The sequence below is a fragment of the Mytilus edulis genome, chromosome 3 (assembly GCF_963676685.1).
Source record: "Mytilus edulis chromosome 3, xbMytEdul2.2, whole genome shotgun sequence".
Classification (NCBI taxonomy): Eukaryota; Metazoa; Mollusca; class Bivalvia; order Mytilida; family Mytilidae; genus Mytilus; species Mytilus edulis.
The window spans coordinates 49,430,310-49,443,184 of NC_092346.1; the positions used below are offsets into that span (position 1 = coordinate 49,430,310).

At 35.8% G+C, this 12,875-nt stretch overlaps 1 long non-coding RNA gene across 1 annotated transcript; it reads left to right on the forward strand.

Moving 5' to 3' along the window:
• Nucleotides 1-11,231: 11,231 nt before the first annotated feature.
• Nucleotides 11,232-12,208, forward strand: LOC139514876 (uncharacterized). The gene is made up of 2 exons (XR_011662736.1): nucleotides 11,232-11,466; nucleotides 12,002-12,208. It is a non-coding gene; the product is annotated as an uncharacterized lncRNA (long non-coding RNA).
• Nucleotides 12,209-12,875: the final 667 nt, after the last annotated feature.

Below are 12,875 nucleotides of genomic sequence, written 5' to 3' on the forward strand. Positions count from 1 at the left end.
CTATTCGCTTTTAATGCGCGGGGTATACGCTGCAACTTGAAATAAATCGTGTTTTAATTGTGTTCATGTCTGGTGGTTACAATGTGTTCTTAGAGATGAATGACCCCATAAGAGCGCATGTACCCGTTCCAGCGCTCGGTAAATAACCTGTTACCTATTCGTTACTTATTCGCTTTTAATGCGCGGGGTATACGATGCACCTTTAAATAAATCGTTTTTTAATTGTGTTCAGGTCTCTGGTGGTAAGAATGTGTTCTTAGAGATGAAATGACCCTATTAGCGCATATGTACCCGTTCCAGCGCTCGGTTAATATCCTGTTACCTATTCGTTACCTATTCGTTACTTATTCGCTTTAAATACGTCTGTTGTACGTTGCACCTTTTAGAAAAGGATTTTCACTTGTGTTCATGTCTCTGGTGGTAACAATATGTAATAAGAGATGAAATGACCCTTTTAGCGTGCATGTACCCGTTCCAGCGCTCGGTTAATACTTTGTTACCTATTCGTTACCTATTCACTTATAATACGTTTGTTGTACGTTGCACCTTTTAGAAAAGGATTTTCAATTGTGTCCATGTCTCTGGTGGTAACAATGTGTTCTTAGAGATGAAATGACCCTATTAGCGCGCATGTACCCGTTCCAGCGCTCGGTTAATACCCTGTTGCCTATTCGTTACCTATTCGTTACCTATTCGTTACCTATTTGTTACCTATTCACTTATAATACATTTGTTGTACGTTGCACCTTTTAGAAAAGGATTTTCACTTGTGTTCATGTCTCTGGTGGTAACAATGTGTAATTAGAGATGAAATGACCCTATTAGCGTGCATGTACCCGTTCCAGAGCTCGGATAATACCCTGTTACTTATTCGTTCCTTATACGCTTTTAATGCGCGGGGTAAGTATACGTTTCACCTTGAAATAAATCGTTTTTTAATTGTGTTCATGTCTCTGGTGGTAACAATGTAATCTTAGAGACGAAATGACCCTATTAGAGCGCATGTACCCGTTCCAGCGCTCGGTTAATACCCTGTTACCTATTCGTTACATATTCGTTACTTATTCGCTTTAAATACGTTTGTTGTACGTTGCACCTTTTAGAAAAGAATTTTCACTTGTGTTCATATCTGTGGTGGTAACGATGTGTAATTAGAGATGAAATGACCCTATTAGCGTGCATTTACCCGTTCCAACGCTCGGTTATTACCCTGTTACCTATTCGTTACCTATTCACTTATAATACGTTTGTTGTACGTTGCACCTTTTAGAAAAGGATTTTCAATTGTGTCCATGTCTCTGGTGGTAACAATTTGTTCTTAGAGATGAAATGACCCTATTAGCGCGCATGTACCCGTTCCAGCGCTCGGTTAATACCCTGTTACCTATTCGTTACCTATTCGTTACCTATTCACTTATAATACGTTTGTTGTGCGTTGCACCTTTTAGAAAAGGATTTCAACGTACAACAAACGTATTTAAAGCGAATAAGTAACGAATAGGTAACGAATAGGTAACAGGGTACTGTAAACCAACTTATTTTCGCGAATACTTTATTTCGCGTTTTACCCTTTCTTGACCAATTCGCGGCTATTTAATTTCGCGATTTTCTGATTTACTTGATGAAGTTTAATAAGGAAAGATCCAAGTTTTACATATTCGCGACGATTTATTTTCGCGTTATTTTTCTACTCGCGAAAATCGCGAAAATAAATCGCTCGCGAAATTAAGTTGGTTTACAGTATTAACCGAGCGCTGGAACGGGTACATGCACTCGAATAGGGTCATTTCGTCTCTAAGATTACATTGTTACCACCAAAGACATGAACACAATTAAAAAAGGATTTATTTCAAGGTGCAACGTATACTTACCCTGCGCATTAAAAGCGAATAAGGAACGAATAAGTAACAGGGTATTATCCGAGCGCTGGAACGGGTACATGCACGCTAATAGGGTCATTTCATCTCTAATTACACATTGTTACCACCAGAGACATGAACACAAGTAAAAATCTTTTTCTAAAAGGTGCAACGTACAACAAACGTATTATAAGTAAATAGGTAACGAATAGGTAACAGGGTAATAACCGAGCGCTGGAACGGGTACATAAGCGCGAACAGGGTCATTTCATCTCTAATTACACATTGTTACCACCAGAGACATGAATACAAGTAAAAATCTTTTTCTAAAAAGTGCAACGTACAACAAACGTATATAAAGCGAATAAGTAACGAATAGGTAACGAATAGGTAACAGGGTATTAACCGAGCGCTGGAACGGGTACATGCGCGCTAATAGGGTAATTTCATCTCTAAGAACACATTCTTACCACCAGAGACCTAACCACAATTAAAAAACGATTTATTTCAAGGTGCACCGTATACCCCGCGCATTAAAAGCGAATAAGTAACGAATGGTAAAAGGTTATTTACTGAGCGCTGGAACGGGTACATGCGCTCTAATGGGGTCATTCATCTCTAAGAACACATTGTTACCACCAGACATGAACACAATTAAAACACGATTTATTTCAAGTTGCAGCGTATACCCTGCGCATTAAAAGCGAATAGGTAACGAATAGGTAACAGGTTATTTACCGAGCGCTGGAACGGGTACATGCGCTCAAATGGGGTCATTTTATCTCTAAGAACACATTGTTACCACCAGACATGAACACAATTAAAACACGATTTATTTCAAGTTGCAGCGTATACCCAGCGTATTAAAAGCGAATAGGTAACGAATAGGTAACAGGTTATTTACCGAGCGCTGGAACGGGTACATGCGCTCTAACGGGGTCATTTCATCTCTAAGAACACATTGTTACCACCTGAGACATGGACATAATTGAAAATCCTTTTCTAACAGGTGAAACGTATAAAAAAATGTATTATAAGCGAATAGGTAACGAATAGGTAACAGGGTATTAACCGAGCGCTGGAACGGGTACATGCGCGCTAATATGGTCATTTCATCTCTAAGAACACATTCTTACCACCAGAGACCTGAACACAATTAAAAAACGATTTATTTCAAGGTGCACCGTATACCCCGCGCATTAAAAGCGAATAAGTAACGAATAGGTAACAGGTTATTTACTGAGCGCTGGAACGGGTACATGCGCTCTAATGGGGTCATTCATCTCTAAGAACACATTGTTACCACCAGACATGAACACAATTAAAACACGATTTATTTCAAGTTGCAGCGTATACCCTGCGCATTTAAAGCGAATAGGTAACGAATAGGTAACAGGTTATTTACCGAGCGCTGGAACGGGTACATGCGCTCAAATGGGGTCATTTCATCTCTAAGAACACATTGTTACCACCAGACATGAACACAATTAAAACACGATTTATTTCAAGTTGCAGCGTATACCCAGCGTATTAAAAGCGAATAGGTAACGAAAAGGTAACAGGTTATTTACCGAGCGCTGGAACGGGTACATAAGCGCGAACAGGGTCATTTCATCTCTACGAACACATTGTTACCGTCTGAGACCTGGACATAATTGAAAATCCTTTTCTAACAGGTGCAACGTATAAAAAAATGTATTATAAGCGAATAGGTAACGAATAGGTAACGAATAGGTAACAGGGTATTAACCGAGCGCTGGAACGGGTACATGCGCGCTAATAGGGTAATTTCATCTCTAAGAACACATTCTTACCACCAGAGACCTCAACACAATTAAAAAACGATTTATTTAAAGGTGCACTGTATACCCCGCGCATTAAAAGCGAATAAGTAACGAATAGGTAACAGGTTATTTACCGAGCGCTGAAACGGGTACATGCGCTCTAATGGGGTCATTTCATCTCTAAGAACACATTGTTACCACCAGACATGAACACAATTAAAACACGATTTATTTCAAGTTTCAGCGTATACCCCGCGCATTAAAAGCGAATAGGTAACGAATAGGTAACAAGATTATTTACCGAGCACTGGAACGGGTACATGAGCGCTAATGGGGTCATTCCATCTCTAAGAACACATTGTTACCACCTGAGACATGGACATAATTGAAAATCCTTTTCTAACAGGTGAAACGTATAAAAAAATGTATTATAAGCGAATAGGTAACGAATAGGTAACAGGGTATTAACCGAGCGCTGGAACGGGTACATGCGCGCTAATAGGGTCATTTCATCTCTAAGAACACATTCTTACCACCAGAGACCTGAACACAATTAAAAAAACGATTTATTTAAAGGTGCACCGTATACCCCGCGCATTAAAAGCGAATAAGTAACGAATAGATAACAGGTTATTTACCGAGCGCTGGAACGGGTACATGAGCGCTAATAGGGTAATTTCATCTCTAAGAACACATTGTTACCACCTGAGACATGGACATAATTGAAAATCCTTTTCTAACAGGTGCAACGTATAAAAAAATGTATTATAAGCGAATAGGTAACGAATAGGTAACGAATAGGTAACAGGGTATTAACCGAGCACTGGAACGGGTACATGCGCGCTAATATGGTAATTTCATCTCTAAGAACACATTCTTACCACCAGAGACCTGAACACAATTAAAAAACGATTTATTTAAAGGTGCACCGTATACCCCGCGCATTAAAAGCGAATAAGTAACGAATAGGTAACAGGTTATTTACCGAGCGCTGAAACGGGTACATGCGCTCTAATGGGGTCATTTCATCTCTAAGAACACATTGTTACCACCAGACATGAACACAATTAAAACACGATTTATTTAAAGGTGCACCGTATACCCCGCGCATTAAAAGCGAATAAGTAACGAATAGGTAACAGGTTATTTACCGAGCGCTGGAACGGGTACATGCGCTCTAATGGGGTCATTTCATCTCTAAGAACACATTGTTACCACCAGAGATATGAATTTAATTGAAAATCCTTTTCTAAAAGGTGCAACGTACAACAAACGTACTATAAGTGAATAGGTAACGAATAGGTAACGAATAGGTAACAGGGTATTAACCGATCGCTGGAACGAGTACATATGCGCTTATAGGGGTATTTCATCTATAAGAACACATTATTACCACCAGAGATATGAACACAATTGGAAATCCTTTTCTAAAAGGTGCAACGTACAACAAACTTTTTAAAAGCGAATTAGTAACGAATATTTAACAGGGTATTATCCGACCGCTGGAACGGATACTAATGCACTTATAGAGTTATATCACCTCTAAGAGCCCAAATCTTCCACCAGAGACAACAAAACAATTGAAAATCCTGTTTTAAAAGGTGCAACGTAAGATACACGTATTATAAGCGAATTATAAGCGAGTGATGGAACGAATTAAACAAGGTAATAGCATGCTCCGAAACGATGTACACCCTGCTTACATGTTTAACTCTACCACATTATGTAAGTATGTGCCTGTCCCTAGACAAGAGGCTGAAATTAAGTAGTTATCGTTTGTTTTTGTGTTACATATTTCCGTTTATTTTTTTGTATATGAAATACGGCCGTCAGTTTTGTTGTTTGAATTGTATGAGGTTGTCATGTCTGGGCCTTTTATAGGTGACTACACGGTTTGGGCTATGCTCATTGTTGAAGGCCGTACAGTGAACTATAGTTGATAATTTCTGTGTCATTTTGGTCTAATGTGGAGTGTTGTCTCATTGGCAATCATACCACATCTTCGTTTTTTAGCAAGCGCTAACACGGTGATTTCATCCCGTCGAACCAAGATCCATCTTCAAACATACGGACATAAAGCAGTTAAAAGGTAGAACGTATAAAAAAACAAGTAAGAAACAAATGCGTATCGAACATGAAGTAAAAGGATCGGTTGAGGACAAACACATATAAATAAGTCATAAAAAGATCATTTTACCTCAACCATTTTTGCAAAGTTTCATTAAGTTTGAACATTTTGAATTTTTGATATTTTTGCTGTTTCCATGGTTACGGCGGCCATTTTGAAAATTCTAACTTCAAAATCCAACTCTGCCTATGCCAGTTACCATTCCTGTAAAGTTTCATCCAGTTTGCGGAAAATTCTTATTTTTGAAATTTTTGACCTTTTTGCATTGTTTCCATGGTAACAAGACCTATTTTGGAAATTCCAACTCCAATGTTGCTCATCATTACTGTGAAGTTTCATGAAGTTTTGAGCATTTTTAGAATTTTGAAAATTTTGGTGTAGTTTCCATGGCAACATAGTAGTTCCAATGATCGCCAAAATCATCCAACACCTGTATATAGTGGGCACCTACATTGTTTTAAAATATGATGATTCTGAGTTGAAGCATATCCAAACAGTTCACCAAAAACCAAAAACTCATTTTTTTCACAATTGTGCCGTTTCCATGGTAACGGCAGCCATATTAAATAAACTATTCCATGCCATAATTAAAAAGGGGGAAGGATATTAAAAATCACATAAGTAACGAATAGGTAACGAATAGGGAATAGGGAATAGGTAACGAATAGGTAACGAATAGGGAATAGGGAATAGGTAACGAATAGGCAACGAATAGGGAATAGGGAATAGGTAACGAATAGGGAATAGGGAATAGGTAACCAACTTGACGCCCATTTATGTTGCACTGGTACTGCAAGTTATAAAACAATTTTATTCCAATTAAGCTGGATAAATGAATTCTCTTGACCACGATACTAAATGCATTGCTAGCTTAGCCAATTTAAGAGTTTGCTGCATGATGATATCACCCACGGTCTAGCATATTTTGACATTGGTAAACGATAATACAATATTATACATTGTCAGCTTAGGAATGAAGCAAGAGCCTTGAATAGGCATCTTGTTACTGACCACTTGTCTGATAGCTCAAGGTAAGCTTGTGGCGATCCTATTGAAGATGAATTTCATTTTTTTTTTATGTTTGTCCATTCTATACTAGACACAGATATAAACTTTTGGGGAGTATTAGGAAGTTCCCAAATATTAATATTGGCGTCCTAATCTATGGCAACCCACATTGAGTTTGATAATATCCTAAAAAAAAATTACAATCCACTTTAATAGAGTGCTACCATTTATTTTTAGAAACATACATCTATGGGGCGCATTGCATTTGCGCCAATTTTTAAAAAATCCAATCTTTCATTTGCGCCAAATAAAAAAACTTCATTTGCGCCATCTCACAGGTAATTCAAATAAAATATAACCGAACAGTTGAATATTCTTTGCTGCATATTGAATAAGATTTGTTTTTACAGTACTTCTCTTGGATGATTGGTCATACTAATTTCTAATACAAAACTGAGGTTTAAAATTATAAAATGTTAATATGCTTGAGGTGTATAGATGGACATTGTCAGTTCAGAGTCCAATCTGTATTTTTTTATGATCACACATACGGTATATATAGCTTATCATATGCATCATTTTAAAAATCGTTTAGGTGTTCCACCAAACTTGCAAAATTAATACAGAATAACAACTGATATGGACAGAATTATAACTTTACTATAGTGTATAATGCATACAACTGTTTCGCAATTTTATTACTTTTTAAATATATTCAAAATAACAGAACTGTATTTTAACGAAGTTTTAACATACCTTATGTATGATTTTAAGATGACTGAATTCTGAGGAATATTTTTTATCATTCCTAAAAAACTGTTTATTTTTTAAAGTGTTTTCTGAAAGAAAAAAAATAATTATACTATTAACCTGTATTATTGGCGCAAATGAAATGTGGTTTGTGGCGCAAATGAAAGATTTTTTTGGCGCAAATGAAATGCCAATTGGCGCAAAAGCAAAGACCGTACTTTGACCTATAAAATTGAGATATGAAATGGGGAATGTGTCAAAGAGACAACATCTCGACCATAGAGCAGAAAACAGCCTATGGTTTTATAATGGTTTACTTTTACAAATTGTGACTTGGATGGAAACTCATTGGCACTAATAAAACATCTTCTTATATCTATAATCTCCCTGAACCCATTGTACCGACTGAGGGTCAACCAAACTATAACAAATGTTTATGAAATTCACCAACATTCCAACTGCCTCCATTTTCAGAAAACGACATCTGTAACAAACATAAACTTTTAGCTACCGCTTTACAAGCAGAGCCAAATACAATGGAAGTCTCAACTATGTACTGGCTTCCGAAGCTACACAAAACACCTTACAAATATAGATTTATTTCGTCTTCAAGCCATTGTTCCACTACTAAATTGTCTATTCTTCTTACCAGCACACTTGGTACAATTAAAAACCTGATAATAAATTGTTCAAATAAGGCCTTCGAAAATAGTGGAATTAATTACTTTTGGAGTGTCAAGAACTCGTTGGAAGTACTTGATAAATTGCATGCTTATATTGGTGATTTTAAATCATTCTGTAAAAAGTATTGATTTTTTTACCCTGTATACTACATTGCCTCACATTCTCATTAAGAAAAAATTCACACACCTAATTAAATGGACATTTAAAAAGTCAGAATGTGAATATATATGTTCAAACTCTTTTAGGTCATTTTTTAGTAGCAATAAACAAAAAAACTATGTCAATTGGACATGGTTTGATACTATATATGCCCTTGAATTTTTACTAGATAACATTTTTGTTCGCTTTGGGGATTCCGTATATCGTCAGATTATCGGAATTCCAATGGGGACTAACTGTGCAGCACTTATTGCGGACCTGTTTTTGTATTGCTATGAGGTACAATTTATGACAAAAATAAGCAAAGACCCATCGAAACAACATCTGATAAACAAATTTAATAATACTTTTAGATATTTGGATGATATTTTGGCTCTCAATAATGACGACTTCAGTATGTATATTAAAGAAATTTATCCTGTTGAACTTACTTTAAATAAAGCTAATACTAACAATGACCACTGCCCTTTCCTCGATCTTGATATCTATATCACTAACGGAAAGCTGAATACTAAAATTTATGATAAAAGAGATGATTTTTCATTTCCTATCGTTAATTATCCATTTTTAGATGGTGATGTTCCCTTGTCACCATCTTACGGTGTTTATATATCTCAACTTGTACGATTGATTCGCTCGTGTATGTAACAATGTTTTAGATTTTAACGAGAGAAATTTATGTATTACTGAAAAATTATTACACCAGGGTTTTCGATATCACAAACTAGTCAAAACATTTACTAAATTTTATCATCGGCATAAGGACATCATTCGTAAATATAGCTCAACATGCAGACTTCTTATACGTTCAGGTATTTCACATCCAATTTTTTATGGAAATATTCTTTATAAAGCACAAAGGTGTCAGTATTCACCTCAAAAACTAACAAAACCTGTGAATAGACTTATTAAGAAGGGATCTAGTTACGAAACTGTTGTCAGGTCATTAAAGATTGCATATTTTGGCGTTAATATTGATTCACTTATAGGGTCTTTGCATCGGAACTAAACACATTTATTCAAAAACCAGTTGTTGGCATGACACGGGTTATGTTCTTCTCATATATGTTATGATGGTATGATACTAAACCCCTAACGGGAAAGATTGTGCCTGATGTTCATATAATGAAATCATAATCTTTCAGTCAGTTTAATGGAAGTCTGGAGCTGGCATGTCAGTTAACTGCTAGTAGTCTGTTGTTATTTATGTATTATTGTCATTTTGTTTATTTTCTTTGGTTACATCTTCTGACATCAGACTCGGATTTCTCTTGAACTGAATTGCGTGTGCGTATTGTTATGCGTTTACTTTTCTACATTGGCTAGAGGTATAGGGGGAGGGTTGAGATCTCACAAACATGTTTAACCCCGCCGCATTTTTGCGCCTGTCCCAAGTCAGGAGCCTCTGGCCTTTTTTAGTCTTGTATTATTTTAATTTTAGTTTCTTGTGTACAATTTGGAAATTAGTATAGCGTTCATTATCACTGAACTAGTATATATTTGTTTAGGGGCCAGTTGAAGGACGCCTCCGGGTGCGGGAATTTCTCGCTACATTGAAGACCTGTTGGTGACCTTCTGCTGTTGTTTTTTTCTATGGTCGGGTTGTTGTCTCTTTGACACATTCCCCATTTCCATTCTCAATTTTATTTGCATTGTGTATATTATGCAATATCATCATTTGTGTTTGAAACTTTCCGTTTATTTTCTGATCGGAAGTTAAAACCGCGTGTACTATTTAGAAAAATTTAATGTTTTCACAGATCGTGATACTCTTGTCTAAAGTCTAATTATTGCCACTGACTCTTTGTGATTTAAGACGTCATCACTTGTCAATTAATGGAATAATACACATTTCTATCTGTAAATGTTCCGGAAGATAGGTTTATCAATTATTCTTTGAAACATGAAGATTTAACGGTAATTGGAAGGAAAAAAAGATTCAATTAATTTTTTTGAAAAATTAATTAAAAGAAAAAACCAATATACACGACGATGTTGTAGGATCTAAATAAATATTTTTAACCGCATTTAATAGAGCAATACTTTTACTTTATTAAGAACACATTTTCTTTGTCAGCGTTGAAATATCATGTTGATGCTGAAAAATAGGAATTGAACTGAATTTTTTATGTAAGTTATGTTGGTAAATTTAAACTATATGTATTGTCAGGTCGTCAATATTCATTTAAAGAAGAGTCACACTTACAGTAGACTAGCATTACACTATAAGGAGACATGAAATGTGCTTTCAAAGTGACATTTAAGTAGTTTGGGAATGTATCATGAAAAGGAAATCTGGGTAATAAGTCAATGCAACAGTCACCAAATGACTTACAGCCGATTTCATTGAGTGTGTAGAGAAAGGTAAAATCCTTGGTTGGCTTGCTTGTTAGCTGAACCGTGAAGTCCTTGTTAGGTTAGGTAAACTAACCTCCTTTAAGAGTAGACTAGTCCGACGGATGACCAATCTATTTGTCTGTAAGATTAGACTACTTCGAACGGAGGGTAGTATACCTTACCTTATAATGAATGACTTCACGGTTCAGCTAACAAGCAAGCAAAGTTACACTCAATGAAATCGGCTGTAAAATATACTACTATTTGATCTATATTCCGTTCTTCAACAGTATAATAAAAACTCTTTACACAACATATCCAGCCAAAAACCGTCCCCAGTATGTAGAAAAACGATTTATAAAATATCTGGTCTAAAAACCTAAAATTGACAATAAATCAGTATGATATAGGGTGCATTTCTTTCTAGCACAAACGATGCAAACGACTAAGCGCGCACATGTTTTGACCATTTGTTTCTAACATACGTTTGCAAAGTTTAATGGTACTATGTATATAAAGTTTGGCATTTAAATATATTAATATCGAAGGTGTTCGCAGTTACGTCGAATTGAAGTTGGCCACATAGGTTTATATGCAGTTGCTGCTATGTTTATTGTACGTACACAAGGGTGTCATTCGGTTTAACGAGAGAAATGATCGTGAAAGAATATCTAACGGCGGTCAAGTATTGAGAGACGATCGTGAAAGTTCTGGTAACGGATCGTGAACGACATTTAATCAAGAAGACATATTAAAGGTCAGTAAATATTCTAACTTAATTAATTACACAGACAAATTAACGACAAAATAAAACTGTCTGTCAAAATGGTTCAACATTATGATCAGTATGTGAGAATATCCAGTTTCAAAAATATATAGTTATTACAAAACGACAAAAGACAGATTGCTTCTCGACATTTCAATGACATAAAAAATGTAAACAAACAGGAAGTTTTCACAAATTCGACTAGATAAACTACTTTTATCAGTCTGAGAATAAGGGCATTGTATTTTAATTAATTATACGGGTCTCATAGTTATTTTGTATAAATATAATCTGAAACTTGGTAAATAAAGAACTATTTACACAAAATTGATTTTTTGGAACGTGAAAGATCACGTACCGCATTTTTGAAGATCGTGAAAAGGATCGTGAAAGATATGATGCTACGAAGACGTTCAAATTATTCTTCAATTATATGACAATTGATATTTGTTATTGGTATTGAGAAAGACTAGATAGGTCAACATCCTCAATAAGTTTAAGCATTTCAAAGTATTGATATTTTCAGAAAATGAAAAAGAAATAACAACTACGGCAATAAGAAAAGACTATGGGTGACAAAACGCCGAAAAAAGCAATCCAGTGAAGTTGAGCCAATGGAAGAGGTTGAAGATGCAGATAACGTTACAGAAGCAACACACGAATAGTGTGAAGATGATGTGGAAATTAATGAGATAGTTAAGTTATTACCAATTGTTATCAAAGAAATAGCAAGGTTTGGATTCCTACAGTTGAGGGACGCCTCCGGGTGCGGGAATTTCTCGCTACATTGAAGACCTGTTGGTGACCTTCTGCTGTTGTTTTTTCTATGGTCGGGTTGTTGTCTCTTTGACACATTCCCCATTTCCATTCTCAATTTTAGTATCTTTTAATGTTGTTCAATCTAATAGCAAATAAGAAATTCGATTTTTCAAATATTAGCTTTTTATTGTTTTGTGACATTTTAAGGTTTTGGAGTACACCCACAACAATATTAATGCGGTATCCGTTTAAAGAAACCAAGCAGTTCTGGTTCATTGGTAAAATTCTATTTCATGGACGTTTTCAAAGGTTTATGACTGGATGTAAAAACACTGGCCAATCATGTCATACAAGCAAAGGATTTTATGATCCCGACAACGCTCTCATCAATTTTGCCGTTCCCAGTCATATTCCTATTGAGACTTTTAACACAGATCTGAATCTACCCGATATTAAAGGACCCGGTAAATTTGATTTCATGGTAAAGAAAGTTGTTTCAACGAATCAATCCAATTCTTTTGCACTAACATTTGATGGGAAGAAATTGGCACCAGGTTTGACAACTGATTCTGGTGACTTCGATTTACTTGGATACGAAGAACTACCACTGAAAATTAAACAGGATCAATTTCAAACCATGT